The sequence below is a fragment of the Pyrus communis genome, chromosome 2, assembly GCF_963583255.1.
Source record: "Pyrus communis chromosome 2, drPyrComm1.1, whole genome shotgun sequence".
Classification (NCBI taxonomy): domain Eukaryota; kingdom Viridiplantae; phylum Streptophyta; class Magnoliopsida; order Rosales; family Rosaceae; genus Pyrus; species Pyrus communis.
In genome coordinates this window covers 26,490,124-26,499,724 of record NC_084804.1, presented here as the reverse complement: position 1 = coordinate 26,499,724, position 9,601 = coordinate 26,490,124, and the positions used below count along the sequence as shown (strand labels likewise).

General features: G+C 40.0%; 2 long non-coding RNA genes across 3 annotated transcripts; both read left to right on the top strand.

Annotated features, from left to right (window-relative positions):
* Positions 1-1,151: 1,151 nt before the first annotated feature.
* LOC137721081 (uncharacterized) lies at positions 1,152-2,828 on the top strand. The gene is made up of 3 exons (XR_011066604.1): positions 1,152-1,466; positions 1,561-1,966; positions 2,068-2,828. It is a non-coding gene; the product is annotated as an uncharacterized lncRNA (long non-coding RNA).
* Positions 2,829-6,422: 3,594 nt separating this feature from the next.
* On the top strand, positions 6,423-9,321 carry LOC137726902 (uncharacterized). Of its 2 annotated transcripts, none has more exons than XR_011067700.1 (3): positions 6,423-7,959; positions 8,054-8,459; positions 8,561-9,321. It is a non-coding gene; the product is annotated as an uncharacterized lncRNA (long non-coding RNA). The 2 variants fall into 2 exon arrangements; XR_011067701.1 differs by having other exon boundaries at positions 6,423-8,197; positions 8,298-8,459.
* The last annotated feature ends 280 nt before the right edge of the window (positions 9,322-9,601 follow it).

Below are 9,601 nucleotides of genomic sequence, written 5' to 3'. Positions count from 1 at the left end.
AGAGTTAGGATAGGATAAGGTTTCTAGGATAGGATAAGATAAGGTTGGATAAGGTTGGATAAGGTTCCTTGTTTTTTGCTTCTTCCTTATCTTCATTGGAATAGAACTTCTTCCACCAGATTTGTAGCCTTTCCTAGCTCTTCTTGTCTTCAATTTCGTGCATCCTCTTTGCTCCATGGTTAAGCTATCCAATCCATGCCCAAAAATGCTCCAAATAGCCTCAAAATGCACTTTCTTGCTCCCTTTGCCATTAGAACCTAAAAACATACGAAAATGGCTTAAAATACTAAAACAACTATGAATTAATAACATAAATGCATGAAAACAAGCTAAGTAAGTCGCCTAAATATGCTCCTATCATGAGGGTTCTCAAAGAGCACAAAACGGCCATTGGGTGGACTTTGGCCGATATCAAGGGTATAAGTCCTACCAAGTGCATGCATCGAATTCTCATGGAAGAAGGCGCCAAACCATCAAGGGAAGCCCAACGTCGACTCAACCCACCAATGATGGAAGTAGTGAAGAAGGAAATCATCAAATTGCTTGATTGTGGCGTCATCTATCCCATCTCGGATAGTTGTTGGGTTTCACCGGTCCAAGTGGTTCCCAAGAAATCCGGAGTCACGGTGGTGAAGAATGAAGAAGATTGATGCGAAACATATAAGCACACAAATTAAAACCCTCTTTTGACAATTGTAGTATATGTATAAGTAGGGATCGTTCTTAACCAGGGATTAGGAGGGATTGCTAAATCACTTGGAAGCTGACTCAAAAACGTAAAACAAAGGTTAAAACACTAAACTAGACTCAAAGAATGCAAAACCACACACTTAAAACGCTAAAACAACCCAAAAGACTCAAAACAGCCCCAAAACACTCAAAACTGCCTTAAAAACACAATCTGGGCAGTTTTGAGCACTTACACTAATTTGGACGAATTTGGGTGATAAATTGAATCAAAACACTTAGAAACACAAACTAAGACACTTTCTAACTAAATTGGACACTAAAGTAAAGGGGGATTTAGTTTTTGACGAAATTAAATAAAATGCACAGATTGTAATTAAAACAGATTGTAAAGATGAATTTGATGAAAATATGGATGGAATGCTAGCTAGAAGATTCTTCTCCACACATGTCATGTGACATCCCGTCCCGGAAATATCGAAACGTACATTTGAAATTACAAATTTTACCCCTAGTTCGTTACATTTACGTGTAGTGTTGTGTTGTGTAGTGTTGTAGGACCACACACACTCACACACTCTCTTTCTCTCCCGTGTTTTCCTCTCCCTCTGTCTCTTTTCTGTCTCTTCTCTCTCTCTCTCCCAAGCTCCGTTCTTCCTTCTTCTTTCTTCAAAAACGTACGGACGACACACAAATCACCCAAACCTTGATGGATCGAAGGAACCAAGGGCATTTTTGGACTCGTGAAGCTCGTACGAGTACAACCATACCATTTTCAGGTGAGAAATCCTTCGTTTTCGCGTCGATTCGAGGTAATCCGTTTTGAACACTGTTCATGCGAATTTAATCTAGCTTGTTTTTGGGATTTTGAAGCTCATAGATGTCTTAGTGAGGTCCCAAGGAGCCTCGGAGTACTTCGTTGGAGAAGTTTGGACGTCGGGATCATCGTGGTCAAAGTTGGCCGGAGCTTTCGAGGGGTTTTCCGGCGAAACCACGGCGAGTTAGGGGTCGAGACAGGTATGGATGTGTTCGTCTCGTCAATACCTTCATTTTGATATATAGTACGTCGAAAATGGTTAAGAAATGAAGAAGTTATGACACTTTGAAATTTACCCAGAAATTCCGGCAAAACACTATTTCCGGCGAAACCAGTCCGGCGACGCGAGGAAGAAGACGCGCGCGTGGGCAGCGCGTGAACAGGGCGCGTGGGGGCGCGTGCCAGCTCCAAATTGAGTTCTGAAAATTGTCACGCGTTCGTGACGTCGTGTAGATCACCGTGGTATATTCATACACCCAAATTGAGCAACGTATGAAAAAGTTATGGACGAATGTTTGGTGTATGCGCGTTAAATAACGTCAATTTGGTTACTTTTTGTATAGGTGAAAATTATACAGAGGAAGAATGTAACCAAGCTAGGGGAGGTTCAGGGACCTACGAGACGTCGATGTGATATGTGAGTGGGCAGTTATTTTTCAGTATATATATATATATACGTATGCTTGACGTATTTCCCAGAAAACGTATTTTAAAAGAAATACGAATTATATATCCTGTCATATATGCATCATATTTTAATATGTGCATTACCATAATTATGCATACTGTTGCATGGTGCTGAGGAGGCCCAGGTAAGTGCCAGGTAAGTGGTATTCATGTTTGTATGCAATAGTAGTAGTTGAGATGTTTAGAGAGCTCATAATCTGCACCCCGGTGTTAGTGCTCCCGCCCAGGGCCAGGGCACAGTCCTTCACGTGATGTTCACCAGCACCACACGCTCGCCTTGGATCCAAGTTAGGTGCAAGCCTTGTCGTACAGACCACATTAGGTGGTTCCGACTCGTAGGTGACCCGCGATTATTCGCACAGTCTTCACGTGATCGTAGCACTAGAGCGTATATATTACACCCAGTCCTGTCGTACAGACCACATTAGGTGGTTCCGACTCGTGTGCAGATTCAGATATTGAGTTGAGATTGGAGCTCTAGATGCAGCCGTACAGGTCACGTTAGGTGACTCCCGGCTACTAGATTATATGTTATTGATGTGAATTACGCTTGAGCATTTATATTTGATTATGAGATTCTGTTGTGGCATATTCTCAAGCATGAATGGCATATTGTGAGCATGAATGGCATATCGTGAGCATGAATGGTATATCATGGAGCATGATTGACATATCTATACATACGTATATATGTTTATTTTCTGGGAAACTATAATTGTTTTACGGCGAGGGGTTAGTATATTCAAAGAGAAAAGAAGGTTTTGAATACGTACGTTTTGCTGACCCACTCAACTTTGTTTTGCGCCCCTCCAGGTTCAAGAATTGAAAAGGTGTGGTGACTACGAGGAAATTCAACGGTGTTCTGACAGAATGGCCAAAAATGAGGACTCACCTTCGGGTGTTTCATCTTAGAAGTTGTATATTTTAAAGCTTCCGAACTGTGCAAATGGTTACGTCACTCTCACGTGACGGCCAGCATGCCCTCCTTCGGGACGGGGTGTGTCAAGTTGGTATCAGAGCCTAGTTTCAATCTTGGACATCTTGAGAAGTTCTAGTGAATTCTGTCAGAACTACACCGCCTCGTAGCAAACCACGTAGTTAGAGGAATTTAGTCTCCCTGATTTAGTTGTTAGGGGAAACTATTATTTTGGTGATTCAGTATATTATCAAAAAGGGACATTTTAAGATGGGTTATGAGTTGAATTTGAATCACCTTATGAAATGATGAACCTGAGGGAGCAAAGTGATGGATTAACCAATTGGAAAAGATGTTTTAGATTATGCAAGTCAAAGGAATCTTCCTTTTGACAGAAGGGTTGAGACGACTACCTGGTTTGAGTTATGAACTTGTATCCTGGTGGAAACAGGAGTATAATTCGTTGTCACCGGAGGAAACAGCCGGTTGAGAATTGTTTAAGGACTTGTTTAAAGAAAAGAATTATTTCCTTTGGCATCTTATGATGGTAGAAAGCAAGAGTTTGCAAATGTGAGACAAGGAAAGCTGACGATCAATGAGTATTATAGAAAGTTCTCAGACTTGCCTCGTCCCATTCGAATATTGCTGCTATTTTGATTGAAGTGTTATATTGTTTTAGGCTGGGTGGCATAAGGCAGTGGTACTTTGGGTGACCACTATCCATTGTAATTCTTACCAGGAGTATACAAGATGTTGTTGAGCCTTGAGGACTCTGAGAACATGTTCAGCGAGAGTAAAGAAGAATGATAAAAGAATGGGAATCAAAAGAGGACGATAAAGTTAATGATTCGTCATATCAAGAATATAGAAAGATTCGGAACTTCAAAAGAAGTGAAGCTGATTCTAGTTCTTTTGGCAAAGGTTTTAATGCCATTGGTCAAAGTCAAAGTGATAGATGTATTGGTAATCCCAGATCTCAAAGACAAGGTGATTTTGGTAAAAGAAATGTACCTTTGGGCTGTAGGTACAATAATGGACACCTTTGAGAATGTAGGTAAGAAAGCATTGGACGCTTTACAAGTGGATAGATGGGACATAGAACTGCAAATTATGTCCAAAACCAACAGAAGCCCTAGCAGTTTTCTTTGCCACAACTGGCGCCGATCCAGCAAGTTCCTGGATCTATTAATTATGGTCAGTTAGGCCGTGGTGTACATGAAAGAAGTATTTACACTAATAGAGGTTGTGGGAGACAACAACAAGCCCAGGGATGTGTTAACCACACATCACTGCAAGATACTCAGAATTATTTGGATTTGATTAAGGGTACGATAATTATTCTTAATGACTTAGCTAGAGTCTATTTGTTAATAATGTAGAAATTTTACGTTATTAATGTTATTGCCTTGAAAGTAGTAAATAAACGCGGTTGAGATGTGTGTATGTATTTCCTAATGAGTGGCAAAATAGTAATATTACACCCTCGAGAGTTGTTGCTTACTTATCGAGACAACGATGATTTATCAGTATTGCGGGCTGCAGACCGTAATATTAATAACTTATTCGTGGATTCGTTAAGCAAGCAAACCGGTAGGTTATCCTATGTTAGTATCGTACTTATTTAGAGTGCTCAGTAATAGTAGAGTATGTATTGTTGCCAGCTATTTTTGTTTCATTAGATTGTGGATTTCGATGTTATTCTAGAGCATTCTATTATGATACTTGGCATGACATACATTCATATTGTCTAGCATTTTTGAGATATATTACGTATATGAGTATATACTTTAATTCCGGGAAACCAGTTATTTTCCATCGGTCTGGATGACTAGAGATTACTTTTGTAAGTATGCAAAGTGGAGTGAGGCAGGCCGTTATTTATGCTGTGAGAGCAAAGAGATTATTATCAAAAGGCTGCCAAGGATATTTATCTCATGTGGTGCTAAGTGATGTCACTTCTAGTAGTGTGGAAGAAGTGGGAGTAGTCAAACATTTACCTGACGTTTTCCCTGAGAATTTACCTGGATTGCCGCCAGTTAAAGATGTAGAGTTCACTATGGATTTGTCTCCAGGTACAAACCATATATTATAGAATGTTGCCTTTTGAACTAAGAGAATTGGAAATTGGTTGATAAAGGTTTTTATTCAACCTAGTACATTACGTTAGGGGAACCCCAGTTTATTGGTGGGAAAGAAAATAGACGTTAAGGCTGTGCTTTGATTATAAGCAGTAGAATCGAGTAACAATTGAAAACCGTTATTCGTAACCTCACATTGATGGTTGTTTGATCAGCTTCTAGGTGGTTGTATATTTTCTAAGATGGACTTGAGGTCTGGATATTATTAGCTGAAGATTATCGGTGAGGATGCCCTTATGATAACTTTCAGGACTCGTTAAGGTCATTTCAAGTTTTGGTGATGCCATTCGGAGTGACGAATGCATCTACTACTTTATGAATTTGATGAATGAAGTATTCCAATGATATCTAGACCGATTTGTTGTTGTTGCTATTGAAAAGATTGATAAGACTAGAGCAAAGTATGCTAAACATCTTAAATCGATATTGCAAAGATCGAGGGAATGTCGATTGTATGCTAAGTTTAGCAAATGCCAATGTTGGATGAATCAAGTAGCATTTTTGAGATATATTATATCTGCTTCAGGTATTCAAGTGAATTCATAAAAGGTAGCAGAAATTGAGAATTTAGAACAACCACGAATCGTGATTGGGATTTGGAGTTATCCTAGCTTAACAAGCTATCATGGACGGTTCGTGAAAGATTTTTCAGTCATTGCTTTGTCATTGACGAGATTGTTGAGAAAAGAGGTTATGTATGAGTGGGAAGGAAATTGTGAGCAAAGGATTCAACAACTGAAGTATTTCCTCACTCATGCACGTAATTTAGTATTCCCAGAGAATAGTGGTAATCATAAATTTTTAGTGATGTTTCTTGAATGGTATTGGATGCATGTTGATGCAAATGTTAGGGTGATTACATACGTTTCACGACGAAAGGAACCTCATGAAATGAATTACCCTACTGGTGATTTGGAAGTCATGATTACCATTCTTGCTGTGAAGTTATGAAGACATTATATTTGGTAAGAATGCAAGATTTTTATGAATCCAAAAAGTCTCCAATATCCATTACTTGGAAGGATTTTGATATAAGGCAGCGAAGGTGGATTGAATTGTTTAATGAACATGATTGTACGACCAGAGTGATCGTAAAATTTTTCTAGCTGATGCACTTGGTGAAAAGATTGTGGTAAGAATTAATGTCTGGCACGCTTGCCAAGATTGTCTTCTTGTGGATTGGAAATCAACTGAAGTAAAGTTGAGAATGAAAGATTGAGAAGAAGTTGTAATTGCTAATTTTCAAGTTAAGTCTTTTTAGTAAGGTCGTACTCAAGACTCAAATGGTTAACGAAGAAAATGAAGAATTGACCAAGGCAAAGAAAGAAGGGAAAAAGAAAGATTGCTGAGTTCGAGGATAGGATGGTTATGATTGAACTTGAAGTGATAGTTGATCAATGTACCAAGTTAGTACATTTACTCCAGTGTTGAGTAACAACCACAGTGCAACAGTACTTATATGTTTTATGGAGAAGAGATTTGGGTTACGGAACTGCTGAGTTTCTTAAGTATGTTGGTTGCGCAGTTTCCAAAGTAACGCCATAAGGACCATGAAATGTGTCGATTTTTGTTGATTTGTGGAAGAAATGCTTCTGGATAGAGAAGATTCGATCACGAAAGAATTTTGGTAGGCCCTGAAAACTATGGATGAGTCTTCTCAAAGTATTCAGGTGATTAAGTTTAACCTGAGAGTAGCCAGGAATGGCAAAAGTGATTAATAGTTGAACATGTCACTAATCGAGTGTTTAACGTAGATGATCTTATAATTTTGAAGTTTTCACTTTAGAAAAGTATGATTCGGCTGGGAAAGGAAAACAAATTAAGTCCTAAGTACATCGGACTTTATGTGATCATCGAAGAGTAAGTGAAGTTGCTTGAATTACTTCCAGAGTTATTGTAAGAGCATGATGTGTTTCATGATTCAACATTTTTAGAAATTTCATCACGAAAAGAAATAGTGAGATTTGGAAAGGAGACAAAATAAGTCTTAAACACATCAGACCGTTTTTGACCACTAAAGGAATCGATGAAGTTGCATACAAGTGGTGATGTCTTCGAAATTGGTTAAGGTGCATAATGTATTATATTTCGATGTGTTGTCACTAGGTGGCAGATTCGTCACATGGATTTCCGGTGCAACTATTGAGAATTAATCCGGATTAGACTGGTTGAGGAACCAAGGACGACTTTGGATTGGAAAAAAGAATGTATTGAGAATTAAGACAGTGTAATTGGTGAAAGTTTTGTGGAGGAATCATTCAGTCGAGGAAGCTACATGGGAGACAGAAGATCGAATGAGGGATTTGTATCCTAGATTGTTCTTCGATCACTAGGGGTTATATGTGGTTGTTTTGAATTTCGGGACGAAATTCTATTAAGGAGGGTAGGTTGTGACATCCCGTCCCGGAAATATCGAAACGTACATTTGAAATTACAAATTTTACCCCTAGTTCGTTACATTTACGTGTAGTGTTGTGTTGTGTAGTGTTGTAGGACCACACACACTCACACACTCTCTTTCTCTCCCGTGTTTTCCTCTCCCTCTGTCTCTTTTCTGTCTCTTCTCTCTCTCTCTCCCAAGCTCCGTTCTTCCTTCTTCTTTCTTCAAAAACGTACGGACGACACACAAATCACCCAAACCTTGATGGATCGAAGGAACCAAGGGCATTTTTGGACTCGTGAAGCTCGTACGAGTACAACCATACCATTTTCAGGTGAGAAATCCTTCGTTTTCGCGTCGATTCGAGGTAATCCGTTTTGAACACTGTTCATGCGAATTTAATCTAGCTTGTTTTTGGGATTTTGAAGCTCATAGATGTCTTAGTGAGGTCCCAAGGAGCCTCGGAGTACTTCGTTGGAGAAGTTTGGACGTCGGGATCATCGTGGTCAAAGTTGGCCGGAGCTTTCGAGGGGTTTTCCGGCGAAACCACGGCGAGTTAGGGGTCGAGACAGGTATGGATGTGTTCGTCTCGTCAATACCTTCATTTTGATATATAGTACGTCGAAAATGGTTAAGAAATGAAGAAGTTATGACACTTTGAAATTTACCCAGAAATTCCGGCAAAACACTATTTCCGGCGAAACCAGTCCGGCGACGCGAGGAAGAAGACGCGCGCGTGGGCAGCGCGTGAACAGGGCGCGTGGGGGCGCGTGCCAGCTCCAAATTGAGTTCTGAAAATTGTCACGCGTTCGTGACGTCGTGTAGATCACCGTGGTATATTCATACACCCAAATTGAGCAACGTATGAAAAAGTTATGGACGAATGTTTGGTGTATGCGCGTTAAATAACGTCAATTTGGTTACTTTTTGTATAGGTGAAAATTATACAGAGGAAGAATGTAACCAAGCTAGGGGAGGTTCAGGGACCTACGAGACGTCGATGTGATATGTGAGTGGGCAGTTATTTTTCAGTATATATATATATATACGTATGCTTGACGTATTTCCCAGAAAACGTATTTTAAAAGAAATACGAATTATATATCCTGTCATATATGCATCATATTTTAATATGTGCATTACCATAATTATGCATACTGTTGCATGGTGCTGAGGAGGCCCAGGTAAGTGCCAGGTAAGTGGTATTCATGTTTGTATGCAATAGTAGTAGTTGAGATGTTTAGAGAGCTCATAATCTGCACCCCGGTGTTAGTGCTCCCGCCCAGGGCCAGGGCACAGTCCTTCACGTGATGTTCACCAGCACCACACGCTCGCCTTGGATCCAAGTTAGGTGCAAGCCTTGTCGTACAGACCACATTAGGTGGTTCCGACTCGTAGGTGACCCGCGATTATTCGCACAGTCTTCACGTGATCGTAGCACTAGAGCGTATATATTACACCCAGTCCTGTCGTACAGACCACATTAGGTGGTTCCGACTCGTGTGCAGATTCAGATATTGAGTTGAGATTGGAGCTCTAGATGCAGCCGTACAGGTCACGTTAGGTGACTCCCGGCTACTAGATTATATGTTATTGATGTGAATTACGCTTGAGCATTTATATTTGATTATGAGATTCTGTTGTGGCATATTCTCAAGCATGAATGGCATATTGTGAGCATGAATGGCATATCGTGAGCATGAATGGTATATCATGGAGCATGATTGACATATCTATACATACGTATATATGTTTATTTTCTGGGAAACTATAATTGTTTTACGGCGAGGGGTTAGTATATTCAAAGAGAAAAGAAGGTTTTGAATACGTACGTTTTGCTGACCCACTCAACTTTGTTTTGCGCCCCTCCAGGTTCAAGAATTGAAAAGGTGTGGTGACTACGAGGAAATTCAACGGTGTTCTGACAGAATGGCCAAAAATGAGGACTCACCTTCGGGTGTTTCATCTTAGAAGTT